The sequence below is a fragment of the Psammomys obesus genome, unplaced genomic scaffold (genome assembly GCF_907164565.1).
Source record: "Psammomys obesus unplaced genomic scaffold, mPsaObe1.curated_primary_1811, whole genome shotgun sequence".
NCBI classification, from domain to species: Eukaryota; Metazoa; Chordata; class Mammalia; order Rodentia; family Muridae; genus Psammomys; species Psammomys obesus.
The window spans coordinates 24,631,947-24,645,626 of record NW_026591086.1 but is presented as its reverse complement, the minus strand read 5'-3'; positions in this window follow the sequence as shown (position 1 = coordinate 24,645,626).

The following is a 13,680-nucleotide window of genomic DNA, read 5'->3' as shown; positions in this document are numbered from 1 at the left end:
CCTCAGCAATTACAGTTGGTTTTACAGCACTGGTGTAGTTTAACTCTGACATCTGAGTACTGTCAGGATCCAGTACCTTACTTCCTCAGAACCTATACTGAGTGCTCAAAACTGTTTTTTGACTGACATAGGTAGATTGACATTATGGAAAATAATCATCGGGACTGGAATCTAAGATTGACTCCGAAAGTACAGGAGTAACATAGCCCAGGGTTTAGAAATCCATCAGCTTACTTTTCAATTCTAATTATCCATGATAAAGGCAATAAACTCAAAATCTACTTTATCCTAAGTAAGTACAGGGACTCAATCTAGGTTTTCAGAATATTGCCATCTCAGTTTCAAGGTCAAAATCCCCAATGACAGTGCTAGGCAAAAATATTATAGTAAACCTGTTATTGGGTCATATTAGTTCTCATGGAACTTTTCTCCTCTCATGGTTCCATTCATAGAGAAAGAAGAGAGATTACAAATGAGGGGAGTTGGATTCAAAAGGTGACAAATGGCTAGGAAATTTAGTCTTCAATGAAGTCATTCAAGAGAAGAAGTCACGAAGTTTTCCTTAATGTTAAGACTGAAAGTCAAATGTGCCTTGCTTCCTAAGTCAATCTCAGGAAGTTAAGATGCTAGTTTTTCAAACGCTACTTTATTTCGGGGTTCCTTAAAGCTTATACCTCCCTTCTAACCTCCTAACCCAAGGTCGGGGGGTGGGAAAGAAGGGTGTAAGGAAAAGAGGACTTAAGCCCTCTTTACATCTTCCTGCTGGGTAGGATCATAAAATTCTTTCGGGGGGCAATACCAATATCCATTGTCAGGAAATCCAGAAGTTCAGGTAACCAGCAAGCCAGCAAGAGCAGCACACAGTCCTCTTCCACTCTTCCAAGCTGCTGCCCCTTTACACCTCTCACAGTCCTCAGAATTCAACTAATTGCAGCTGGCAAAGAGCCCCTCTCAGAGCCCGGAGGAGGCAAATAGCCGCTGCTGTGGAAAACCTGAATCAGTCCTATATCCCACACCTAGGATTAAAACAAAAACATGTTTATGTCCACAACAAGAGAGGCTCCACATTTTCTCTGAAAGCTACACTAACCCTCAGAGAGAGCAGAACTTGGGCATAGTAATACAGCTGTTTGGTCTAAGAACTGTAGAGATAAAAGCACCCTTGAGATTTCTGAAGTCAATGTAGAGTTGAAAGAAATCGCAGAACCTCCTGGACTCTGCAAAGGATGAGAGTGAACTGTGGGACAGAGGTCACAGGTCCAAAGGAGATACCACAGGCTTGCTAGGTGATGCTGTTTGTGTCCTACTTTGGCCATGAGATAAGGGGGACACTATATATAAAATGGCATTGTCCTGAGTTAGGGAGTAGCAGGGAGCGACAAATTTCCTCAGGAAGGGAAAGCAAAACAGTTAGTATGGATTCTCGGGAGAGATGGGGAAGGGTACTGGAACAGAATGATGAAATGAAGAGGGGGAGCTAATAGGGAGGCAAGGGAGGGAATATGGGGAGGGACAGCTAAAATCAAGGGCTATTTGAGGTGTCATATGAAAATCTAATAAAAGCTTCCTAAAATATATACATGTATGAAGTCAATCTAAAAGAAATTGCCAAATAACAGAGGAGACGGGCCCAAACTGAATAACTCCCATCACAAAATGAAGCTTCCAGTACCAGGGATGGGTTATATCTAGTCCAGTTCTTGGCCAAAAGGGTCTCATTGGGAATCCCCAAACAACCGAAGCTGTTGCTAAAGCTCTTGGTTCCTCTCTCTCTCTAATGATAAGGCCCTACTGCAGAAAACACCTACACAACTCACTGGATACAGAAAAGTCAAGCTGGTGCCTACATAGAGCCTTCACCCCTATGATTTACACCTAGAAACAAGGAGTAGTATAGAGAGAATGGTAAGTAATTTTCTCATGTTTGTATGAATTTCAAAATTAGGATTCAGGTTCAAGTCATTATATCTTCATTTGGTATGCCAGCTACTGTGCTACATGTTAGAAAACATTCGTGGAAAACATCTGTATTCCCTGCTCATACAGAGTTCATGATTTTCTAGGAAATATGTCTGAAAAGAAAATGATATGATATGATAAAAGACATATGGAGTCCTTTTTAAAAAATGAAAAGATGGTTTGATTACAGATAACTTAGAGCAAGAAGTGACCTTAAGGAAATCAACCTCTGGCTTACAGAATGGCAGAGACAGAACTATATTACATGCTGTCCTAGTTTCATATCTGTTACTGTGACAATACAGCATGACAAAAAGCAGCTTAGGGAAGAAAGGGTTTATTTTAGTTCAAAGTTCCAGGCTAAAATCCATCACCACAAGGAAGTCAAAGTAGCAGTGAGAAATGAAAGCATGCATGCTTGTTTCTGTTCACTTCCTTGTCTATACTTACAGATCGGGACCCACACACAAGAAATGAACCCTATAGGTACCCCCTATAATGAACTGGCCTTCCTACAGATATCAATATAACTAAGACAACCCCCAAGACACACTGGTCAATCTGCTCTAGACAGTTCTTTCTTGAAACTCTCTTTCCAGGTGATTCTAGATTACATGTAGAATGATGAAATAAGTCTATGTGCTTTTAGCCTGTGAGTCAAAGCCTTTCACTATCTTGGAGAATCCTTCTGAAGTGAAGGCAGAGTTAGAGCGGGTATTAGAGAATGAAGACTGAAGCCCAGCAGACTGTTCTAAGAAAAGTAAGGAATGAAAAAGAATCCTAGAAATGCCTCCGTTGAATTTTGTAAAGTGTGTTTTACCCTCTCCTTTCAAGGAAATATCAGTAAGAATTGGTTTAAAATTCAAACTCAGTAAACAATGCCATTCTGATCAATATGGAAATAGTTTAATGGCAGTGATTGCTAGGCTTCCCCAATGATGAGAGAAAACTACAATGCTTGGCTGAAATCTTCCTGTCTACAATTTCTACCCCATAGTCTGAAGTTTATTTCAAAGATGCCTCAGATGCATCTTCTAAATAAATAGTGAAAAAAAAATTAGTAAAGTTCTTCCATCTGAAGGTTCAAGGAAACATTTGGAGATCTTCCAGTAAGTTAAAATAAGTTGGGCAAGGATGCCAGTGTAAGTGTATAAGCCCAACACAATACATGGAAAAATAAGGCAAGATTACAAGCCCAGGGTCAATCAGGGCTACAATGTGACATTGTGAGACACTGTATCAGAGAGAAAACAACAACAAATTACAAAATAAAATGTAATTTAACTGTGGGCTGACAAATGAACTCCTCTAATTCAGAATCACTTTAGAAACACATCTCGGATTCAAATTAGTCAGTTCTCTAATTTTGCCTACAGATAACTGTTGAAGCAATAATTAAATGTCCAAATTCAAGAAAGAGAACAGACTCAAAGTCAAGGAACCAATGATAAGCCCAGCCTCAAGTTCTCTGTGGTCTTTCTACAGTGGACACAACCTCCTCTAACAGTGAATATCCACAGAGCAATTGGCCTGAGAATAGTGTGGGCATGCTGGTACCAGTACTAGAAACAAATCCAAAGCAATGAAGGGTGACACTACATTTGAGGCTTAGAATTTATAAACACACTCCTCTTTCACTCATCTCCTAACTCCTCTCCAGCTGGGATGGCTCCCTTAGGCTTAGATCACAAAGGAATAGATGCAAATCTTAGGATTTTATCATCTCCTTCTAACAGCCCATGCTGTTTGAGTTTCCTCCTCTTAAGGGGATAGTAGAATCCAAGAAAATCCCCAACACCTGTCATATAAGCAAGAAGAGATTTATTATCTTTATCTGAAGGTCTGAGTATTTATTATAGCAGAATACTAAGTACATCATAAATGGTGAGCCCTGGCTTCCACTGGCTTTGGACTTGAAATAGTCATAAAAAGTTTTAAACTCCAGAAAAACCTTTTGTTCAAGTCATTACTGGATTCATCATTCAGTCCTAAGGGATTCACCTGGTTGCTTCATGTCTGCAGACTTCAGCACCAAGAAAAAAAAAATTTGAGAAATGGAGGCTGTGACAGTGAAATGAGAAAGTTATCTATGACCCCAGACCTCAACAACTCCAAAAGTTCATTTGCCCAGTTATATAGTTTTCAGAGAAATGAAACAAAGACATTCAAAATTACACCAGGCTATTTTGATTGGTCCACACATGTGACACATTAACTACTTTTGCCAAGCATACAGTAGTGGAGCGATAGTTAACAAGTAAGCTACAAGCTGGGATTCACTCTAGGACAGGCTGTTAGTTTTGGTAATATTGTACAGAATCACAATGAGGAAAGAGAGAAAAAGTAATCCAGAAGTTAAGATAGCCTGAAAGTGGATGTACTTTGAAAAATAGAGCTCTTTGCTCTTTGTATTTTGCTGAGGCATTTTGCTGTTAAACCACTTCACTTATGACCAGATGTGTGTATATGTGTGTGTGTGTTTATGACATCAAAGTATATTGTAATGAGTGTATCTGTGTATCACACACACGGGGCAGGACATGCTTATATGTACATACACTGAACTATAGAAACAGGACTTTCAGATAACTGCAAAATATTTCTGGTTTCTCAGGTCAACCCAGGAAATACTCAGTTCAGCCCAATTCTGTGAAAACACTATTATTATGTCTAATAGACAGATCTTTGGGGAATAACTGCATCCATCGTCTCCTCTATTCAAACAGTGGGAGAGGAGATTTGATTCTAAATCTCTTTTTTGTAAAAGAATAGCACAAAGCCTTCCTTTGGCCATGTGACTCTGCTGAATATTTAATCAGGATAAATCTATGCAACTTGACTATGCAGTTCACTTTAGCCAATGAAACATGGATGGAACATGAGTATGTGCTTTTAAATATGCTTATATAACTCCTGGTGGCTCCTATTGTGCCTGATATCATAATGAGGAAAACATGGCCCTAATACTCAGCCATTCAGAAAGACACATGCGGAGCAAAAGTGAACCAAAGTCACAAATTAGGGGCAATCCCAGTCGGAGACTCAGCAGCCCACCAACTCACGCACCATACAAATGAGTGTCTTTCGTTGCGAACTTGTTACAGACTATAAGTTACTTTGAAGTTATTTGCTTTTCTGGGCTGCTCTTGCAATACCTGACTAATGTAAAAAAATGTTCCAGAGTTTCAATTAACAATGCTCATAAAGCACACTGAGAAATAAAAATTCAAAATATTTAATTTCCACACAAGTAAGTAGATCACCTGAAAATGATTCTCAAATTTTCCTAACTTGTCTACCTAAGAGCACAGATAATCCATTAAATTGTGTGAGTCTTATAATCTTACATGTCCTGTCTTTAAGAGAAATGGGTTACTATGTAAAAGAAATCCAAATGGGGAAGAATGTGTCCAGGTCCTACAGTCTAGCCACAAATAAATATTAGCTGAAAACTTTAGATTAGATTCTATTCTGTCCTAACATTTCTTATTTTTAATTTATTTTCTTCATTTTTAATGAAGCCGTTTTCTCAAAACTAGTTGGGTCATGGTTAGCATGTGATAGCTTACTAGAATATGTGTTCTAAATGCTTCTGTTTTCACTACATTTAGTTTACAGCAGAATAAAAATAAAAGATAGCCCTTACTTCTGTCTAATAAACTACCAAGCCATTTTTAACCTCAAGAAAATCTAATAAGTTGTAGAGTTAACACATCTAAAATAACCAATTTAATTATTTTAGACAATTAAGTAATCAATGAGGTATTTGCCAAGATAAAAGCCGTGGTAGAAAAGAGTATTAAATAGTAAGGCAATAGGAATGTCCAGATCATAGATTAATCTCAACTTCTGAAAGGCAGAAAAATTAAGTAGCGGAACTCTTTTGTCTCTATCTTCAGGCTCCTCGGCAGTAGTATCAGGGTCTCCTTAGATCCTGCATCTTAACTGTCTTGTACGTAAATAAACAGGACCCAAGTCTAATCTTATTCGAATAAGATCCTCTCAGATCACGATGGCCTGTCTGTTCAGACCATTTTCCTAGAATCAAATTCCTGGCTCTTAAATAATCAATCTGGCCATATTTTTCCTCACTTTTTACTGACTCTGACTCTTTATAGACCCCAAATCATCTTCACAGACCCCGGAGACACTCATTCACTTTAGCTTACTTAAAAATTATTTTCTTTCCAACTTTTCACAATAGTCTTTATTGGTCTGTCAGATCCAGTGTTGAAATGAAGTCAAGGATATTCTGCCAGTATGGAAAAGAGAATATTGATTTAAATTTCTAAATTAAGACTGCCCGACTTTCCATATCACACCAAAGATGTTTTAGGATACTTAATCTCATAACAAATATAACAGGTAGAAAACTTCATATATGTTCTCCCATTTTAAAAAAAAAAGATATTCAGAGGGAATAATAATGATCAAATTTGCACAATTAGCAAACAATAATGCTGTAACTTGAACCAACCATCTCTTTTGGTAAAAGCCCATATTAGGCAATATTCTGGGTGGTGAAGATGAGGCTGATCTGTACCTTCCTTCTTGTCCCTAGGACACACAAAGACATGATCTTTGCTTGGCTGTCTCTTGTTAAAAGACAGGACTTTTCTGAAATGAGATGGTATGAACTCACTCAGAAACATCTTTTTGTAACCTTATGCACCAAGACTTCAGAAGGGAAGGATCCTGGGGCATTTGCAAGGTGCATTTTGAAGCTAGAAAACCTGTTGCATGTCAGTGTTTTACATGCTGTGTTTGCTATGCTGCATCCATGTGCAAAGCTGAGAGAGCGTGGAAGTCAGTAGATGGAGCACTCTGTGAACTTGGCTGTCAATCTAAAGAAATACCACGTGGCTGGTTACGTGCAGGGGATTTTGCAGAAGCCAACGAGACTAATTTTGTCGCACAGTTAACTGTGTTTGATAAAAGTGCAAGTTCGTGCTCTCTAATTCTATGCATTTATCACTACACTGCTATTATAGTGGTTATTAACCTCAGATGACTCAGAAGTTACAAAAATAATCATTTTTATAGTCTAAGGTTATATATATATATTCACTTTATACTCAACCTTCAAGACCTATGTTAAGTCATATGCTTTCTTTTGAAGGATTTCACAAGCTATGCTGCGATGTGTATGCTAATCTCTTCCTTCCAGTGATCCATACCCTGGGTCTCTTTTAAAGCAATGGACACCAACTGCTTTTTCCCTTAAGTTTTTCTGTACTTGTTCCACCTTCTGTTCTGCCTTCCCCAATGAACCAGAGAGTGAAGTCTTTAAGGAAAAACAAACAAACAAAAAAACACCTACATATTTTTATCACTTTGAAAAGCATGCAGCCCAATGCTTGGCATTCAGAAAAAAAACTCTATAAAGAACTCTTGAACAAAGAAAACATAGCCAAACTTTTAAACTAGTAATGAAGTATGTTTCAAGTACAGTTTTGAAAACTTTTTTTTAACTTATTACACTTTATTCACTTTGTATCCCAGCTATAGCCCCATCCCTTGTCTCCTCCCAATGCTAGCCTCCCTCCATTTTCTCCTCCCATGCCCCTCCCCAAATCCACTGATAGGGTAGGTCCTCCTCCCCTTCCATCTGACCCTAGCCTATCAGTTCTCATCAAGACTGGTTGCACCGTTGCCTGGCAAGGCTGCTCCCCCATCCGGGGGAGGTGATCAAAGAGCAGGCCAATCAGTTCATGTCAGAGGCAGTCCCTGTTCCCATTACTATGGAACCCACTTGTACACTGAACTGCCATGGGCTACATCTGTGCAGGGGTTCTAGGTTATCGCCATGCATGGTACTTGGTTGGAATATGAGTCTCTGGAAAGACACTTGTGTTCAAATTTTTTGGTTCTGTTGCTCTCCTTGTGGAGCTCCTGTCTTCTCCAGGAAGAAGAATCTTACTATTTCCCATTTGTTTCATAAGATTCCATGCACTCTGCCCAACAGTTGGCCATAAGTCTCAACAACTGCTTTGATAGTCTGCAGGGCAGAGCCTTTCAGTGGCCCTATGTGGCAGATTCCTAACTTGTTTGCAGGTAATTGGTGGGAACTGGAAAGGATCATCCTGAGTGAGCTATCTCAGAAGCAGATGTATATACATGGTATATACTCACTCATATAGACATATAATATAGGATAAACCTACTAAAATCTGTACACCTAAAGAAACTAATCAAGAGGGAGGACTCTGGCTAAAATGCTCAATCCCCATCCTGAAAGGCAAAGAGGATGGACATCAGAAGAAGAAGAAATCATATTACTATATCTTGCTACCCCATCTCAAGACCCATTATGTGGTCCCTTTTAGACCTTCTCGATTTCTGCCTTTATGCTGTGCTGTATACTCACATATATCGATTTGGGGCTAGGAACTGAAGATGTTCAAGAAAATGGGGCATTTGTCTTCCTGACTCAATCTTTTCTAGGTCCATTCATTTACCTGCAAATTTCATGATTTTATTATTCTTTTGTAGCTGAATAGTATTCCATCATGTATAGGTAATGTGCCAAATTTTCACTATCTATTCACTGTTGCTGCAGCAATTTTCATTCCCACCAATAGTAAACAAGGGCTCCCCTTTCCCTAAATTCTCTCCAGCACTTGTTATTAGTTGTTTTGTTGGACTTATCCATTCTTTCTTGAGTAAAATGAAATCTCCAGGTTTTTTTAAATTTGCATTTCCCCTACTGCTAAGGCCAGTTTTGTTTTCTTTTGTTTTTGTTTTGTTTTCTGTTTGTTTGTTCTGTTCTGTTTTGTTTCTGAGGTAAGACTTTTTTTAATGAGTCTTTTGTTTCCATGACTCTCATTTTTTGAGTTCTGTGTATATTCTGAATATTGGTCCTTTGACAGATTTATAGCTAGCAAAGATTCCTTCCCATTCTATGGGTTTCTTCTTCACTCAATTGATTGTTTTCTTATCTGTTCAGAGATTTTTAAGTTTTATAAAGACCCAGTTGTTGATTGTAGTCTTTAATTCCAGGACAGATGGAGACCTATTCAGAGAAAATATTCTTATCTATATCTTGTAAGTGATGGCTCATGTTTTTCTCTCTCAGTTTTAGTATTTCAGATCTCAAATTGAGGTCCTTGAACCTAATTTTTATGCAAGGTAGTAGATTCTCATCTAATTTCATTCTTCTGCATGTGGATATCCAGTTTTTCCAGTGCCATTTGTTGAAGATGTTCTTTTCTCTGGTATGTGTTTTTTACCTCTTTGTCAAATAGCAGGTAGCTATGGTTACAATTACTCAACTTTGGGTCTTTGCTTCACTTCATTGTTAAGCTGTGCCAGAAACATAAGTTTTTAGTACCGTAGTTCTATATTATATCTTGAAGTCTGGAATGGCCATCCTTCCAGTATTATTCTTTGTCCTCAAGATTTCGCTGACTGTGGTCTGTCTTGGTTCCATATGAATTTTAGGAGTCTTTCTGTGTCTATGGAGAATGTTGTGGGCATTTGGAGTATGATTGCTTTGAAACTATGAATTACTTTGGCTGGATGCTCCTTGATCTAAATCTTATCATTTCATAAACAGGTACATGTAGGTACCCCTCATCAAAGAAACTTCTACTCACAGTGAATGGACACCATCACAGAAACCCACAGCTGTACACGATAGAGAGCAACATATTGTAGAATCCCAACCCCAATGCGAACATCTGTACCTTGGCTCCTATATCTATGGCCTAGGGAGCATTGTGGAAAATAGGCTGGAAAGACTGTAAAAGCCAGAATATCAGCATTCCTGCTGTGAAACAGTCTCTCATGGATATGGCTGCAAAAGCAAGACCTGAACTCTGAACAATGGTAATATCAAAAGACATGTTCAATCAGAAGGGAAAAAAATAATCTCACAGGGATACTCCCCTAGACAAGGAATTAAATGAAGCAAATAACTACAGAGTGAGGGAGGATTAGACTCACCCAGAAATGAATTCTTAGTTGGTTATTCAACACAAAAGTGTCAGTCCTGAAATCACAAACACATATCAAAAACAGAGTCCACAGATTGTATTTATACATTTATGCTTGCATGCATACATATATATATATATATTAAAAGTAAAAGATACTATCAATGTGAGAGTAGGGTTGAGGACACAGGAGGCTGGTGAGGGGGTGAGGGGATTTGGAGTGCCTAAAAAGAAAAAAGAGAGAGGGAAGTAATGCAATAATATTTTAATTTAAAAATGTATAAAGATAATGTCTTCCAACTATAAAACAAAAACAAAATATAATAACATAAGTCTAAGCGAACTGAATTCTTGTTACAAATGTTACAAGAAGGAATGTTTAAGCTTAGGAGGAAAGCTTCTAGGTGGAAGAGGTGTCTTATTAGTCAATAGTATCTGATGTTCTTTCAGAGAACTCAGGTTTAGTTTCCATCACTCACACAGTGGCTAACAACCACCTGTAACTCCAGTTCCAGAAGATCCAGTGCACTCTTCCAGATAGCACAGCAGTCAAGAACATTTGTTATTTCTCCATAGGACCTGAATTTAACTTGAAGCACCCATTTCAGGTGGCTCACAACTTGCCTGTGGGTCTAGCCTCAGAAGAAGCAATGCTCGCTTCTGGCCTCTGCAGCAGCCATACATACACACACAAACAAACACACACACCTCTGCTTTTTAAAGTAATGAGATGTATTAAACAGCCAAAGGTAGAAGACTGTCATCATTTTCAAATTATTTTAATCCCGGTTTGGCTAAACGCTGTAATATGATGAAGCTGAAACTTCTGTGTTTCTTCAAAAGTACTGTATCATTTTCTTCCCAAGTGTTTTTAAATAAAGTTGAACTAAAAAATCTTTTAGTTCTGTCCCACAACATGCAGCTTACAGCCTCTGTATAGGACAACCTTTCTCTATTTGCAAACCGCAACTCTGACATCAGTAATCATATACAGTGAAGGTTTAACTATCAATGCAACAACTTCTGCCAGTAAGTACTGCAAACACCAACTTCACATCTCATGTCTTCAAAAAGTAGGACATCATTTTCCCTTATGAAGGGAGTCACTTTTTTTCCTAATAAGCTATGACTAGTTGGCCAGACCAACTTTCCAAGAAAGAAAAACATTTACTTTATTCCTTAGAGATGGTCTTCAGGACTGGGGTGATTGTTATAAAAATAAAATATGATATATGGGTAACCCACCAGTGCAGGGTAGGCTAGACACTTTTTCTTTTGTTGTAATTTACAATGTCGAGCCTATAGAGCCCAAACAGCAAGTGGCTAGGAAAGAGAAATAGCTACTTTTCCCTAAGGGCTCTAACATATAAAGTCACTGAAGAATGAGTGTAATTTAACTGTATTATACAAAATTACTAAAATTGCCACCATTTTTTACTCCAGAAGTATTGAAAGAGATAAAGTTTGCATGGCCTACCTGCAAACTAAGGCTTTTAAGCATGAAATGGAAAAGGACTATTTTCCACAAATAGTATTTGCATGAATCATTTAAAAAATTACATGCTAAAAAAATATTCCAGAGAGATTAATTAATAATATTAAGGTGAACCTTTGATATGAGAATACTTTTCATATCCAATGCCTTAACCAAATGGCTACAGTGATACACATAATTTTACATTTTTAATAGCTGTGTGTGTGTGTGTGTAGACCTGGAGACAATTTGTGATAGTCTTGTCTTTCTTTCCACCACATGTGTTTATAGGGAATAGATCCTAGGTCATCAGGCTTGGTAGCAAGCTGCTTTATCCTCTGAGCCATCTGGCCTGTTCTAAAAATATTTTTCAAACAAAATATAATAAATCAAAACTTAGATGTTCAGGAACCTAAAAAAATATTTCTTTCAAAAGATACTTACAATCATGTAATTGGCCAATGAAAAGCTGATTAAAAAAAAAACCCTCTTGATTATCTTCTTTAGGTGCGTAGATTTCATTATGTTTATCATATCTTGTAGGTCTATATAAGCGAGTATATACCATGTTTGTCTTTCTCCTTCTGGGATACTGTGCCCAGATATATTTGGTCCTTGTGGAGCTCCTATCCTTTCCCCATCATACTAACTCCCTTTCTTTCATATGATTCCCTGTACTCTGCTGAAGATTTGGTCATGAGTCTTTGTATCTGCTTTGAAAACACTGCTAGTTAGAGTCTTTCAGATGCACTCAGTAGACTCCTGTCATACGTTCAATGCACATCCCATCTGTCTTTCTAAATGAGGATTGATCATCTTACCCCATGTCCGCTCTCTTGATAATCTTTTTTAGGTGTATAGATTTCGTTATGTTTATCATATATTATAGGTCTATATAAGTGAGTATATACCATGTTTGTCTTTCTCCTTCTGGGATATTTCACTCAGAATGATCTTTTCTAGATCCCACCATTTGCCTGCAAACCAAAGTAAGGGGAACAAGGACTATTTCTAACAGGATCTCAAGGGCAGGCTCTTTGACCTCCCCAACCTCCCCAACTGATAGGAGGTCCTCCCCTATCAGTGGACTTGGAAAGGGGCAGGGAGGAGACCAGGGAGGGAGTGTGGGGGTTGGGGAGGGAATGAGGGAGCGGGATACAGCTGGGACACAGAGTTAACAAAATGTAACTAAAAAGAAAAATAAAATTAAAAAAAATTAATCATTGAACCAAATTAAACAAATATAACATAAAAACCCTATCAAAAAGAAGAGAAGAAATTTAAAATTTTTAAAGCAGAAAAGAATAAAAATGAGGGAAATAATCTTATGTATAATAACATCAAAAGAAGAAAATGTTTAGAAATTAAAGAAATTTATTGTCTTACTAAAGGAGAAAGTAATAAAATTTGTAATAAAAACAAAATTATTGATTGGGGAAACTCTGTAAGATGTAAGTTGAAAGACTTTCCGTATTAGTAGATTAGACAGCTTTAACTTGTCAAGAGCACACAATATCATTCACTGAAACTCCTATGAAAATACACATGGCCATTTTATAAAATGAAGAAAGACAGACATTTATAGGCCAGTGAACAAAGAAGAAAACCGGTAAGTTCAAAAGGATAAATAAACTGATTATCAGCAAAAATACCAACAGCACAGATAAAGAGTGCTTGGTTTTAATGGTTTTGACTAAATAATATAAGAATAAAAGATATAAAGTTCATGGAAGAAAAGGTCGTGGAAAATTCTCATAACATTGTTATGGACAGTAATATTTTTGATAGAAAATCAAAATCATAGGCAAGAGAAAGTAAAAGTGGGAGGAATAGAATTACATCAAAGTCAGCAAATTGCAAAAGAATAGAATTGTGTCACATGTATGATAAGACATTAATTATCTCAAGAAACAAAATTCAGTAGCAAAAAGAAAAAAAATATCAGCTTTAAAATGATGTATAACTAGCCTGCTTTTCCTTTATTTTGTGAAAGGAACTGTTAACTTGGTTGTTAAATTGACCTGAAACTTGAAATCCACCTGCCCCACCCCCCAAATTAAATGAGATTGCAGCTGCAGGCCACTATATCCAGCTTCTAATAAAACTTTCAATGCTAATATTTAGAGCATATTCGAACTAAGAACTTCAGAAAATATCAAAATGTACTAAATGTATCACCAGTAGGATCATTAGATAGGATTGCAACATATGAGCTCCATGGGTTCCAGATGCCTGTCAGCTGTTGAATTCCCAGATACACAAATGGGTAACTATCACTTAGTAGACTCTCAACAAGAACCTGTTGACTCCGTG